Here is a 12,786-nt window from a genome sequence, read left to right on the forward strand (position 1 = left end):
GATCCAGAATTTGCAATGCATAGTTAACTCACAACCTTTCAATGTAAATTGCCTCAATATAGAGGCACCTGAGAGAAAGCAATTTGAAATTTAAAAATAAGGGGTCTAATGTCGCAATAACCCACGGACTACACACATGCAGTAAAACCTTAGAACACTAGCTGCATAAATTTGCCAACTGTTGCATGTGATAAAGTGACTCCACTGCTGGACAAATGGCAGTAACCCAGGAAAATTATCCTTACATGGACTGTTAGTGATTTAAATTGACTGCCAGCTAAATGGGACACACAGCGTGTCAAAACCATAGGAATAGAACTAGGCCATTCAGTCTATCAAGTCTGCTGCACAGCTAATATGTCTCTCAACTCCTTCCGCCTGCCTTCTCCCCATTATCTTCAATCCTCTTTCTAACCAACAGACTATTTATCTCTTAAATACACTCAATGACTTGGCCTCCACAGCCTTCTGCGACAATGAATTCCACAGATTCTCCACCCTCTGGCTGAAAAACTCCCCCCTATCTCAGTTCTACAGGGTTGTCCCTTCAACCCAAGGCTGTGCCTTCAGGCCTTAGTCTTTCCTACTATTGAAAAGTGAAAGATGTTGCAGCATACAGTTCACTGCTAAGAAATATCCCTGGTGCTTACATTACACCGAGGGCCAACTGCTCATGAGTTCCCAGCTCATCAGCAGGTGGATGATAAAATCACAGTCTTCATCCCCATGAGGATTCTGCAGTGGTCACTCCTATCAAGACTGTTGTGAAAAACCATATTTGGGGCAGCTGGAAGATGAAGATGGCAGTCAAGTCGGATATTTCCTCATATTGGTTTTCTCATCAGCTGCTGCAAATCCTGTCCAATAGCTTTTATGCTGCTAAACATTGCAGTAAGAAATCCCTCATGATTTTCCTATTTGGAGAAGAATATAATGAGGAACAATGAAAGGATCAGAAAAAGCTATTTTGGTGGATTCTTGCCATATCGTCAGTGTCAATCCACCAGAACAACTACAAACAACATGATTTCAGCTAAAACATTGGTAGCTATCTTCATTATGTCTGTGACCAGTTATGGAATAATGTTGGTGTTTGACATGATGTAGAACTTAGTGCTGATCTTTCTATTTTCCTAATCAATTAGGCACTAAATGTCTCCTTGACATGTTCTTCTTGGTTGTCTTAAGTTTTATTGATATGCAGAACTTGGCAAAAGCTGGAGAATCGCAATCATGTATTACTTTTATCAGCATGCGGCATGTATTAACATTACTGACATAATCATGGTCTTAATTAGTAGTATTGGGTAAATGCATACACATAGGCAGTACAGGTACAAGTAGGTATTATAAGATTTTTATGACACATTTTGGTACACAGACCCAATGACTGACAATAGATGAATGAGGCAGCAATCAAAAATTTCATCTTGCTCCAGGCAAGGTGAAACTCATATGTACAGCAGTCCCATTATTATTTCCATTGCATTCTGCCTCCTCGAACCTATATATTGCAAAAAAATTATGCTGACCAGTAAATATAAAAATATGAGTAGAAAGTGCATGATGTCATAAGATGCACCTGACTTATCACTGTCTTCCTTCTAATGTTACAAGTATTTCTGCATTATTAAGCTACTGTATCATAATTACTCCTTCATAACCTGAAGGGAAAGCAATTTTATTCAATCTTCACCAATCCTTGATATTGTCTTTATTTTGTTCAGTTGAACTGGCACAATAGACTCTAGAAGCTATTCCTTAAAAATTCATAAAGGTGACGCAACTGAACTTTACCAGTCTGCTTCCTCTTTGTATTACATCTCTTGCCTTAGCTGAGAAGGTGTGTTGAGCACATTGTGTGCTTTGCCCTTGAATGCTGAAGATTTCACTTCATTCTCACCATAGGGAATTAGAGAGTGGGGAAGAAATCAAGGGAATGTAAAGCCCAGGAACACAGTGATCATTACTCACTAGGGACAGAATGATATATTTTGTCTGCAGTCAATGTTCCAAACCACATCAGAGATAGTACCTGTTCCTAGTGAGTCCATTTTTCAATTACTTTTAATGAACGTATCCAAAAGCTTAGACCAGAAACCTAAGTATGATGCTTTTTTGGCAAGTCATTGAGGAAAAAATAAGAACTGACACAGAACAGAAAGTAAGGTAATTCCCAAATCACAAAGCAAGGGTCACATTACAGAAATAAATTCAGCTTCTGTCAACAAGTGGAGGCTTCACAGAATTCAGCCACTATTGACACATGGTCAACAATGCCCTCCAGTGCATCTCCCCCACTTCCCACACGTGTGCCCTTGCAGCCCACCCCTCCAACAGCAGCCAGGATAGAACTCACCTTCCAACCCACTAATCTCCGACACAGCGCATTATCGTCTGTCATTTCCGCCACCTACAGTCATACCCCACTACCAGAGATATATTTCCCTCCCCACCCCTATTTGCATTCCGCAGAGACCATTCCTTCTGCTGGGTCCACGACCCCCACCAACCCACCTTCCACTCACAACACCTTCCGTTGCCGCTGTAGGAGGTATAAAACTTGTGCTCACATCTTCCCCCACCCCCCCCCCCCACCTCCATCCCAAGACCCCAAAGGATCTTTTCACATCCAGCAGAGATTTTCCTGCAGATCCAAATACCTCATCTACCATGTCTGTTGCCCTCAATATAGTCTCCTCTACACTGGGGAGATGGATGCCAACTCACAGAATGTGTCAGGGAACAGCTCTAGGATATACACACCAAACAACCCCACCACCCTGTAGCTGACCACATCAACTCCCCCTCCTGTTTCGCCAAGGACATGCAAGAACTAGACCTCCTTCATCACCAAATCCATGCCACCTGACGCCTGGAAGAAGAACCTCTCATCTTCCGCCTTGGGACCCTCCAACCACACGGCATCAACGTCAACTTCACCAGTTTCCTCAACCCCTTTCACCCACTTCATTCCAGATCCAACCCTCCAACTCAGCACTGCTCTCTTTGAACTGTCCTACCTGTCTATTGTCCTTCCATTCTATCCACTCCACCCTCCCCTTCCAACCCATCGTCATCACCTCTCACCTGTATCTATCTATTGCCTTCCCAGCTACCTTATCTCCACCCCCATTCCCACCCCCACTCTCCCATTTATCTCTCAGCCCTGTTAAAACCTCCCCACTCTACATTCCTGATGAAGGGCTTATGCCCAAAAATGTTGACTCGCCTGCTCCTCAGATGCTGCCTGACCTGCTGTGCTTTTCCAGCACCACATTTTTGACTCTGATCTCCAGCATCTGTAGTCCTCACTTTCTCCTACTATTTACTATTGTTAACCATTTCAGTAAATGTGAGTTAGATGTTTCCTGATTTTTGTTTATCGTATTTGAGACCTGAATACTCAACATTAGCTCCATGAACTATTCCAGGAGCCTGCATTGGACAACAAAGGTACGCTTTCATTTTGCACAACACCATGGATCAATTAGTTTATTACTGCACTGCCAAACATATGTTTCCCAATGAGAAAAATCGGTATGTGATGAACTTACATTTTGGTCTATCATACGATCTAATGGCAATTTGCAAAAACTTACCACATATGTCTATTTGGTTAAAAATCACACAACACCAGGTTATAGTCCAATAGGTTTAATTGGAAGCACACTAGCTTTTGGAGCGACGCTCCTTCATCCTTCATCACCTGATGAAGGAGCATCGCTCCGAAAGTTAGTGTGCTTCCAATTAAACCTGTTGGACTATAACCTGGTGTTGTGTGATTTTTAACTTTTTACACCCCAGTCCAACACCAGCATCTCCAAATCATATCGCATAGTAACAAAAACTGCCTTTTGTTTACTCAATCCTTAGACTGTTAACTAATGCTATTTGTAATGAGGAACTTCAGTACAGCTTCAAATTTTGTACTTGTGCTGAAATAAGAGATGCAACTAAATCCAAAGTAGTGAAAATTGGCTGAACTGTAGCCAGGTTCATGGAGATGAGAAACTTTCTGATTCTATTCACCCAAAGCATAGCTTAAGTTTGGCTGAATTGTGTAAATTTGCAAAGTAAATGGAACTTTGTCCATTGGTTAAAGTTAATCGCAGGATCATCACTGAACAACCATATTCAAATAAACAGTCCTACAAGAACATAAAGCAACTAAGACAGTTTTGAATGAGATGTAGAGGCATCAATGAATGATGCTCAGTACATCAAAGAAAATATCAACAATAGTTACTTCATCTTACTTGAATTATTATTAAATATTCTAAGACATACATACTTAGTGATTTATGAGTATCCCAATGTTGAGTTGTTTGTTTTATCCATAGTTCCTCCATTTGTCATTGTATACATGACTTTCAGGAGTTCCAACTAAATGTAAAAATTGCTTTATGCCTTCCCCGATTTAGATCTAAACATGATTTAACATAAAATGGGCTTTGAAAGGATATTGACAAACAGCTCAAAAATGCTTTAGATGTTTAACCTATTTCCAAAGTATTTGAATGATTTTCAGTTTTACATGAAATCATTCAAGAATTGGCTTCACATTGCACTTTTAATGCCCTTTCACCTGAACAAATATACAATGAAATATATTAGATTCCAAGAATTTTGTTGCACACACTCCTTATTTGGAATCGAACACATTGGAACACAGCTCAAGGAACAGTTATTCCAATTGTGTTGAGCTGTGTTCCAATGTGTTCGATTCCAAATAATGAGTGTGTGCAACAAAATTCTTGGAATCTAATATATTTCATTGTATATTTTAATTTTAATGTAAAAAGTACAACTATTACACAATATTATATATAGAATACCTACCTGCAGAAATCATTTCTCATGTATTTTGGAACAGGATGAAAGTGAGACTTTCAATTTCTGTATGTTTTGTTTTATGCCTGTTCTTCACACAGGAAGACTGAGATGGGCATTTTTGGATTATGATCTCCAGCCATTCAGATGAATGAATTGGCTGACTATTTGACTATCACACTGCATAGCTCTCAGGAACTTCTTGTGCTTGTTAGTTACTCCTGGAACATTTGTGAGACTAGACTAATATTGCAAAAATGCAAATATAAACAATTCTGTTTTAAAATGGAAATGTTAGGCACTCCAATTCAGGTTGTCTTGTTACCCTTATTTATTTTTTTTTATCTTTTGGGTTGGAATAACTGTCACCATGCAAGATCTCCAAAATGGAAGGAAAAATTGAGCAGGGTATATAATTGAACAGTTGTTGCCCACATATCACACCTGCTGAAGATAAATTCTGCATTCCTTCTCTTTAATTTATTTCTAACTTAACTAAACCTCATTCACTTTTCCCCCAACATATCTTGTTTTCATGAAGGGGCACTGAACTTGAAATGTTAACTCTCTTTTTCTCTCTATAGATATTGCCAGACTTGATGGGTTTCTACCACTTTCTGTTTTTGTGCCAAAATTGTCTTGTTTACTTTTTTCTGTTGCATCTTGAGTGGCACCATCACATTTGCAGAAGCCTACATCCATGAATGAATTTAACAAACTGCACAATATACTTAATGATAGCCCACAGATCACTGTCTGCCTCCTTAGAATTTGCAAGCTATGGAAATGCCTAACAAAAACTTAAAGAAAATACAGCTGGATAGACAGGATACACAATACCAGATCAACAACTCGGAATTCTTAGAATCTAGTGTAATAAACAACAAGGTTTTTCAAATATACTATCTCTATGTCTCATTTTATTTCTGCCTATTTTAAATTATATTTGAACCAGCATGTTTCAATTTCCCTCACAAACATCCCCTTGAAGCCTTCCACTTCCAGCATGATCTTCTATTGTGACAAAGAGGTTGATACATTAAGATATGACATCTTTGCATTTTTATCTTATATAATCAGTTTATAACGTAAAGTAGGTTGTTTTGATATCACGTACTTGGAATTTGGATTTTTGAATTTGAATTAGTGACATAAGGGTTTTCAATGGGTCTGAAAAGGTTAGGATTAGACTCCTGTTTAGAAAATCACAGAATGATTATTTTTCTTTTTATTAGAGCAAACAACAAGAGCTTGAATAAATTGTTTTTAGTTTTAGTAATTCTGCAAGGTCTTTGACTGAATCTGGATATGAAAGCAGTTGATCCTGACAAAGGCAGAATATAGTTTAGAATTGTGAAGAGTAAGGTATCTCAGTTTAAGGAGTTTAATAAAAGTTCCAGACCAGAGTATTTAGTGAAAACCCTGAAGATGAGAAACTTTAAGCTCAGTTATATGAAGGCTCCCAGAAGAGGCTATCAGATGCTCAAAACTAAGAGTTGAAGCCAGAACAAAATTAAGGCATAGAGGGGTGACAGATAGAATTTCCCTATCTGTTGTGAGTCCTGTTCAGTTGTGCTTTTAGAATTAATGGGATTGTATTTTTTTAAGTCTTTAAGTTTGCATCATATATAAATAGTTTGGTTTATTTTATTTTCATTCATTTGCATAATAACCTTCATTTATATTGCTTACCAAATCTACAACATTGCATGATTATGTTTTAATGAGAGAGCACCTCAGCAATACCAAAAACAAAATAAAATATGATCTATGAAGTCAGATTTCAGCTGGAATATAATTTGTCCAATAATAACATCAACTAGGATCATAACAACAATAGCCTTTGCTAGAAAGAATGACTCCAATAAACATTGTCACTGGCGCCAGCAAGTATGTGCAAAGAAATTGTAAAAGCCATGTTTAACAGCATTATTTCAGACAGTCAGTCCTACCTCACTAGTAGGCATAGTGAGTACAAATCACTGAATCTTAACCGCCCATAGACAGATATCATGGTTGCCAGTAAGGCATGAAGTTTCTCCAGGATTCCTGCCACCATTTATCACTTAGTCAATGTCACTTAAATAGACTATAACATCATTAATCTCATTTCTCTCATTTATATTTGTGGATCTTTTATACAACAATGGCTAGAATTCAAAAATATTTTGTTGATATAAAACCTTCAAACTATAAAATATGCTATAAAAATCCACATTATTAAAATTTATTGATTGCCTTTACAAAGTCAGATTCCCAAATGATCAACCCCTATATTACTGTCCCAGAAAGCAGGCTGGGTGGCAGGGGCACCAGTTAAACTGGGGGGAACCATATTGGTTTAACTACCCCAATACAGTCACACTACTGTGGCATTTTCCCCAGCACAGAACTGAATGCAGGAGGTGGGCAACTGAATGTTTGAATTAAAGGTACAGTAAAAGTCCATTACAGGAAATGCCAATGCTGATGTATGTCCCTTGCCACCGGCTGGTGAAGCTGTCAGCTAGGTGCGGACAGAATCCCTGTAGCAACATGGGGGAATCACCTTGGCCAGGAGCAGAATGAGTGATCAAGGACAGAGACTGCCTTGGAAGGATGTAGGCCTGAGGCCTAGGACAAGGACAAGAGACCCGTATAACTTCATGATCTCCCTGGAAGGGTCTTCTCACTGAACTTTGGCTCCTTGCTTTCTGAACATTTTCCTAACCTTTGTTAGCTACCAAGAGTTCCACCATGCCTGAGCAGTAGCCACCTGTCCAGGTGACATGCTGAGGCCATCTGCCAAGGGACAATCCCACCTGCCAGCAAGTTCTAGCTTAGGACTGACTATCCAACACGACATCAGTGCTCTAATGTCAAAAGGAAAATTCATGTGATGGATGTCTAAACTGAAACAGAGGGATCAGCACCTCTGCTAAGCACATTCGTTAGATTTAGTTTTATTGACGAGAAAATTATACTGGCTACAAATGAAGAATTTTGACCTCTATGGCTGAATTATGGTTTTGCAGCCTCCATAAGCACAGCCCAAAGCCAGAAGGGTTATACAACATTTACTGTTTGGTTTTTAATGCAAACAGCAGCTGTGTAGAATTTGTTGGCTTCCTTTTTCAATACAGAAGTGTCGATTTACAGATAACAACTTTTGTGGATGGTAATTTAAAATTAGGAGCTCAATCTTGAGGGAACAGCAAGAAAAAAACAGACCTATCACTCCACGTTACTGCATGCAGAATTGTCCTTTGGACTGACTGTTCAGAGATGAAAACATTGAGGGACAGCAAATAGAGAAGAAATACAATGGGATAATACAGGTCAAGGTGAGCATTACTTCTCATGGCTTCCCTGATCCACTGAGACACAAACCACTCATTATAGATACCAAGTCAGACGCAAAACCACACAAGATATCCCAATTTATATTAGGTTGATTGAAGTGACCTTTTCAGCTAAAGCTGAGGGGAGATTTTCATCTTGTGTGATTCAATTCAATTCAGGTTCCAGAGGTGAAATGACAGTTTGTTAAGCAATTGTGATTGGATGATCCTTGCTCAACTATTTTTAAAGGTCTTCCAGTAAAAGTTCCAACAAAGTTGCCAAAAACAAAAACATACAAAGAAAAAACCTCCAGGTTTCAATTTAGGTCATTTATCTGCAGAAACTTTCAAAATATATTTCCAACATTATTCTCCAAAATGGAGAATTCCTATGCCGTTGTTTCTGTATTGGAACAGGCTTAGTTCGAGGCAAGTACAGCTTAAAAACACTATAGTGAAGCCATCCTATAGAATCCTCAAAAGCTTACATTACAGTAGAAATGACTTCACTCCTCTAGGTCAAGAAGCCTGCTTTTACAAACATTCAAACTAAATTAAGATAGCAGAGGTTGGAGTGGTACGCAGGGTTATTCAGAATACAGCCTATTTTCACCCATTGCTTTATTGCTTAGAATTAACCCAGACATTATTTATGTTCAGAGATGAAGAGTAATCAGAGTAGGGTTTCAGAATGTAGCCAGTAGTAATTGCCCAATAGCAGAGATCCACATTGAGAAGAAAGTGGAAAAGTAATGCAGAAGGAAAATACAATTAGTGAATTTAATGCACTACATTTCAAAATTAATACCTCACCTTATAACATAAGCAGGCCATATATATACTCTCCTGACATCCCTATTAAAGTTTGAAAATACTTGCACGGTAAAAAAAACATGTGGTTCAATGAGCATTGCTGCAGTTTCAGGGTCCCTCAACTGTTTTGCACTTCAGAGAGTGTTCTATTAGCTTTGTACATTATAACATATTCATGACTTATTCTCTTTTTATGTCACATATGTGTTTTGTATTAATCTTTTTCTCTCTGGAATAACAATGTTATTAATGGTAATGATTTATCAGAGTAATAGGTCAAAGTGTAAATAGTTAAATTTTATTTCTGGTTGTACATCATTGTACTTGATGGTTCTGGCTTGTCTTCACATGGAATTGCTTTCAATTGATTCATGTATTCTTTTCATTATTTTTCTTTGGTATGTATCTAAACTGACTTTATTCTGCCTCCAGTATAAAATGCGGATCTCGGTCTAATGGTTCTCTTAGCCTGATATTTCAAAAAGAATTTGGTGAGAAAAAAACAGACAAGATTGAAAGAGCTTCCCTGGTGACCTCATGATCAAGAGCACATCATTAGCTGAATTAGTTCGTCTAAAGCATCTGGCAGTGGAGGGCTGTGGAGGGAATGTGAGCTGTAATTTGCCTTATTTCTCATCAGTTAGGATAGTTAAAGATCAGTCCGGTTCTTATTATCTTGCTGTTTGGTAACCTGAAATGGAAAGGCTGATATGTGGGCATCTAGTGAGAATAAATTAAGTTAGGTAGAGACATCACATTTCCCCAATGTTAGGGCCTACACAACCTCATTGATGTACCAGATAGATGCTGTCATCATTCAGTCTATACCTCATCAACTTCAGGAAAGAAAGGAAACAAATTTGCAAAAAAGAAAACATGCATTTAAAAACAGATAGAGCATAGTTGATATTGTATGTTTCCTACTTTTACATTCTAGACGTAGAAACTAGGAGCAAGTGTGAGTCATTCAGTCCTTTAAGCCTGCTCTGCTATTCAATAGGATCATGGCTGAACCCCAATCTCAATACTATATTATGCTTTCTCTCCATAGCCCTTGTTCCCTTTAATATTGAAACAGCCCTGATAAATATTATGGAGGAGCAGTTAGTGAACTTAATACTGCATTTGCTGATATCTGCACAATCAATTGAAACAAAAAGTTAGTAATTTGAATATCTTTATCTGAGAATATTCTCTTATGAGGAGGAATGATACTGTTGATAAAAATATTCATTGTTACTTTGGTCAACATAGTAGAGCATTCTACACACGAAACGAGCAAAGTTGTTCAATATAATCAATGGTTTCATTAAACATTGACTACAAATTTATGGCACAATTAAGATTCGATATTATGTTTATCTTTGCAGAAACTCAATAGTAACTGGTGAGGATTTTACTAAATAAATAATGCCCTTCACGTTATAGAATCACTAAGTAATAAATTTAGTCACTCTAATGCTTTCAAAGAGGTGGTCATTGTGTTCTATCCTGTCATCTCAACATCAACCAGTAAAACATATTTTTGTGTTGGGTGCATTAGAAATGTAATGCAATAGATTCAACAGTTAAATATGAATAGCTTTATTGATGGTAATTGGAAGAAAGTATAAATTCAATGCATTAATTGTCTTTGCAAGAGGTGTAAACAAGCTGTCAATTTGCCATCATTCGTCTCAAACTTTCACATAAGGTAATGGGTCTGGGTGGGTTGCTCTTCAGAGCGGCGGTGTGGACTTGTTGGGCCGAAGGGCCTGTTTTCACACTGTAAGTAATCTAATCTAATCATATAGTTAAATTTCTTTCAACAAATGCTTTTTATTTTCTGTGACTTGTCCTGCTTTTACTCCTCTGTGAAACCTCAGCCTGGAATGCAGCTCTGACGTTGATATTTTTAACCAAATTGGTTAACAAAGTACGTAGCTGACTGGATAAAAAGGATTTTGAAGTTAAGGTTGTCTGCCTAACCTGTAAGTTCAAAGTAATTCTCTTCTTCATTATTCCATATTTTATATACCCACCTTCCACTATCTCTTACACCTTCATTTTCCAGAACCATACGTATCTCTTAAACCCAATCAATGACTTTGTGGGTAACTTTATTCACAAATCATCTGATTGTTTTTATAACCACTATATGTAACTCTCCTAATCATCTACTTTCAAATTTTCACTGCAGCATAAAATTGCCAAGGCAGACTTAATTAACTTACATCATAACTATGCATTAATCACATTGCTGTTTGTGTACAGATTGGTTGGTTTCATTGATGAGAATGTTTCCAAGTCCCTAAAGCACATAAAAGCACAAGGATCACTGCTGCCCAGTAAACCTTCACCTTTGTCTCAGGTTTGAGATTATAGCCCTTAGACTCCCGGATGGTATGTTGCCTCTCGGGTGCCAGGGTCAGGGATGTCTCAGGTCAAGTTGACAGGATTCCTAAGGGGGAGGGTGAGCAGGCAGACTTTGTTGTACCCATCGGTATTAATAACATAGCTAGGAAGAGGGATGAGGATCTGATAATTGAATATAGGGAGTTAGGTTGGAAGCCAGAAGGCAGGATGAACAGATTAGTAATCTCAGGATAGCTACTGGTGCCACAGGCTAGTGAGGTTAGGAACAGAGAGCAAGTGCAGCTGAACACGTGGCTACAGGGCTGGTGTAGGAAGGAGAGCTTCAGATATGTGGATCATTAGAATACAATCTGGGGAAGGTGGGACCTGTCCAAGAAGGATGGGTTGCACCTGAACTGGAATGGTACCAATATCCTCGGCAGAAGGTTTATTAGAGCTCTTCGTTTGAGTTTAAACTAGTTTGGCGGGAGGATGGAAATGAGAGCTATGGATCAGAGATTGGGGGTAACTGGTGAACAGGCAGATACGGCATGCCGAGAGAGTCTGTGAGGGAGGATAGACAAGAAGTGTGTCTATTTTCATGCAAGAAGTGTCAGGAATAAGTGTGATGAACATAGAGTATGGATCAGTACTTGGAACTACGATATTGTGGCCATTACGGATATCACAGGAGCAGGAATGGTTTTTCCGGAATTCAAATGTTTCAAAAGGAATAGGGATGGATTGAGGTAAAAGAGGTGGGTGAGTGGCATCGCTAATCAGGAATAGTATCACAGCTGTAGAAAGGGAGGTCATGAGGCGGATTTGTCTCAACAGTCAGTATGGGTGGAAGTCAGAAACAGGAAAGGAGCAGTCACTTCATTGGGAGTTTTCTACAGGCCCCCAGTAGCAACAAAGACATGGAGGAGCAGATAGGGAGACAGATGTTGGAAAGGTGTTGTCATGGGTGACTTCAACTTCCCTAATATTGATTGGAACCTCCTTAGTGCAAATAGTTTGGGTGGAGCAGATTTTTTCAGGTGTGTCCAGGAATGATTCCTGACTCAATATGTAGATAGGCTGACAAGGGGGGAGGCCATGTTGGATTTGGTGCTTGACAACCAACCAGGTCAGCTGTCAGATCTCTCAGTGGGAGAGCATTTCAGTGATAGCAATCACAACCCCTGACTTTTACTATAGTCATGGAGAGGGGTAAAAGCAGACGGTATGGGAAAGTATTTAATTGGGGGAGGGAGGATTATAGAGCTATTAAGCAGGAACTGTGGAGTGTAAATTGGGAACAATATTCTCAGGTAAATGCATGACAGAAATGTGGAGGTTGTTGAGGGAGGTTGTGAATACTGGACAGGTTTGTCTCACTGAAGCAAGAAAGGGATATAGGGTGAAGGAAGCTTGGGTGACAAGAGATTTGGAACATCCAGTCAAGTGGAAGATGGAAGCTTACTTCAGGTTGAGGAAGCAAGGT

This window comes from Hemiscyllium ocellatum, chromosome 9 (assembly GCF_020745735.1).
Source record: "Hemiscyllium ocellatum isolate sHemOce1 chromosome 9, sHemOce1.pat.X.cur, whole genome shotgun sequence".
Lineage (NCBI taxonomy): Eukaryota > Metazoa > Chordata > Chondrichthyes > Orectolobiformes > Hemiscylliidae > Hemiscyllium > Hemiscyllium ocellatum.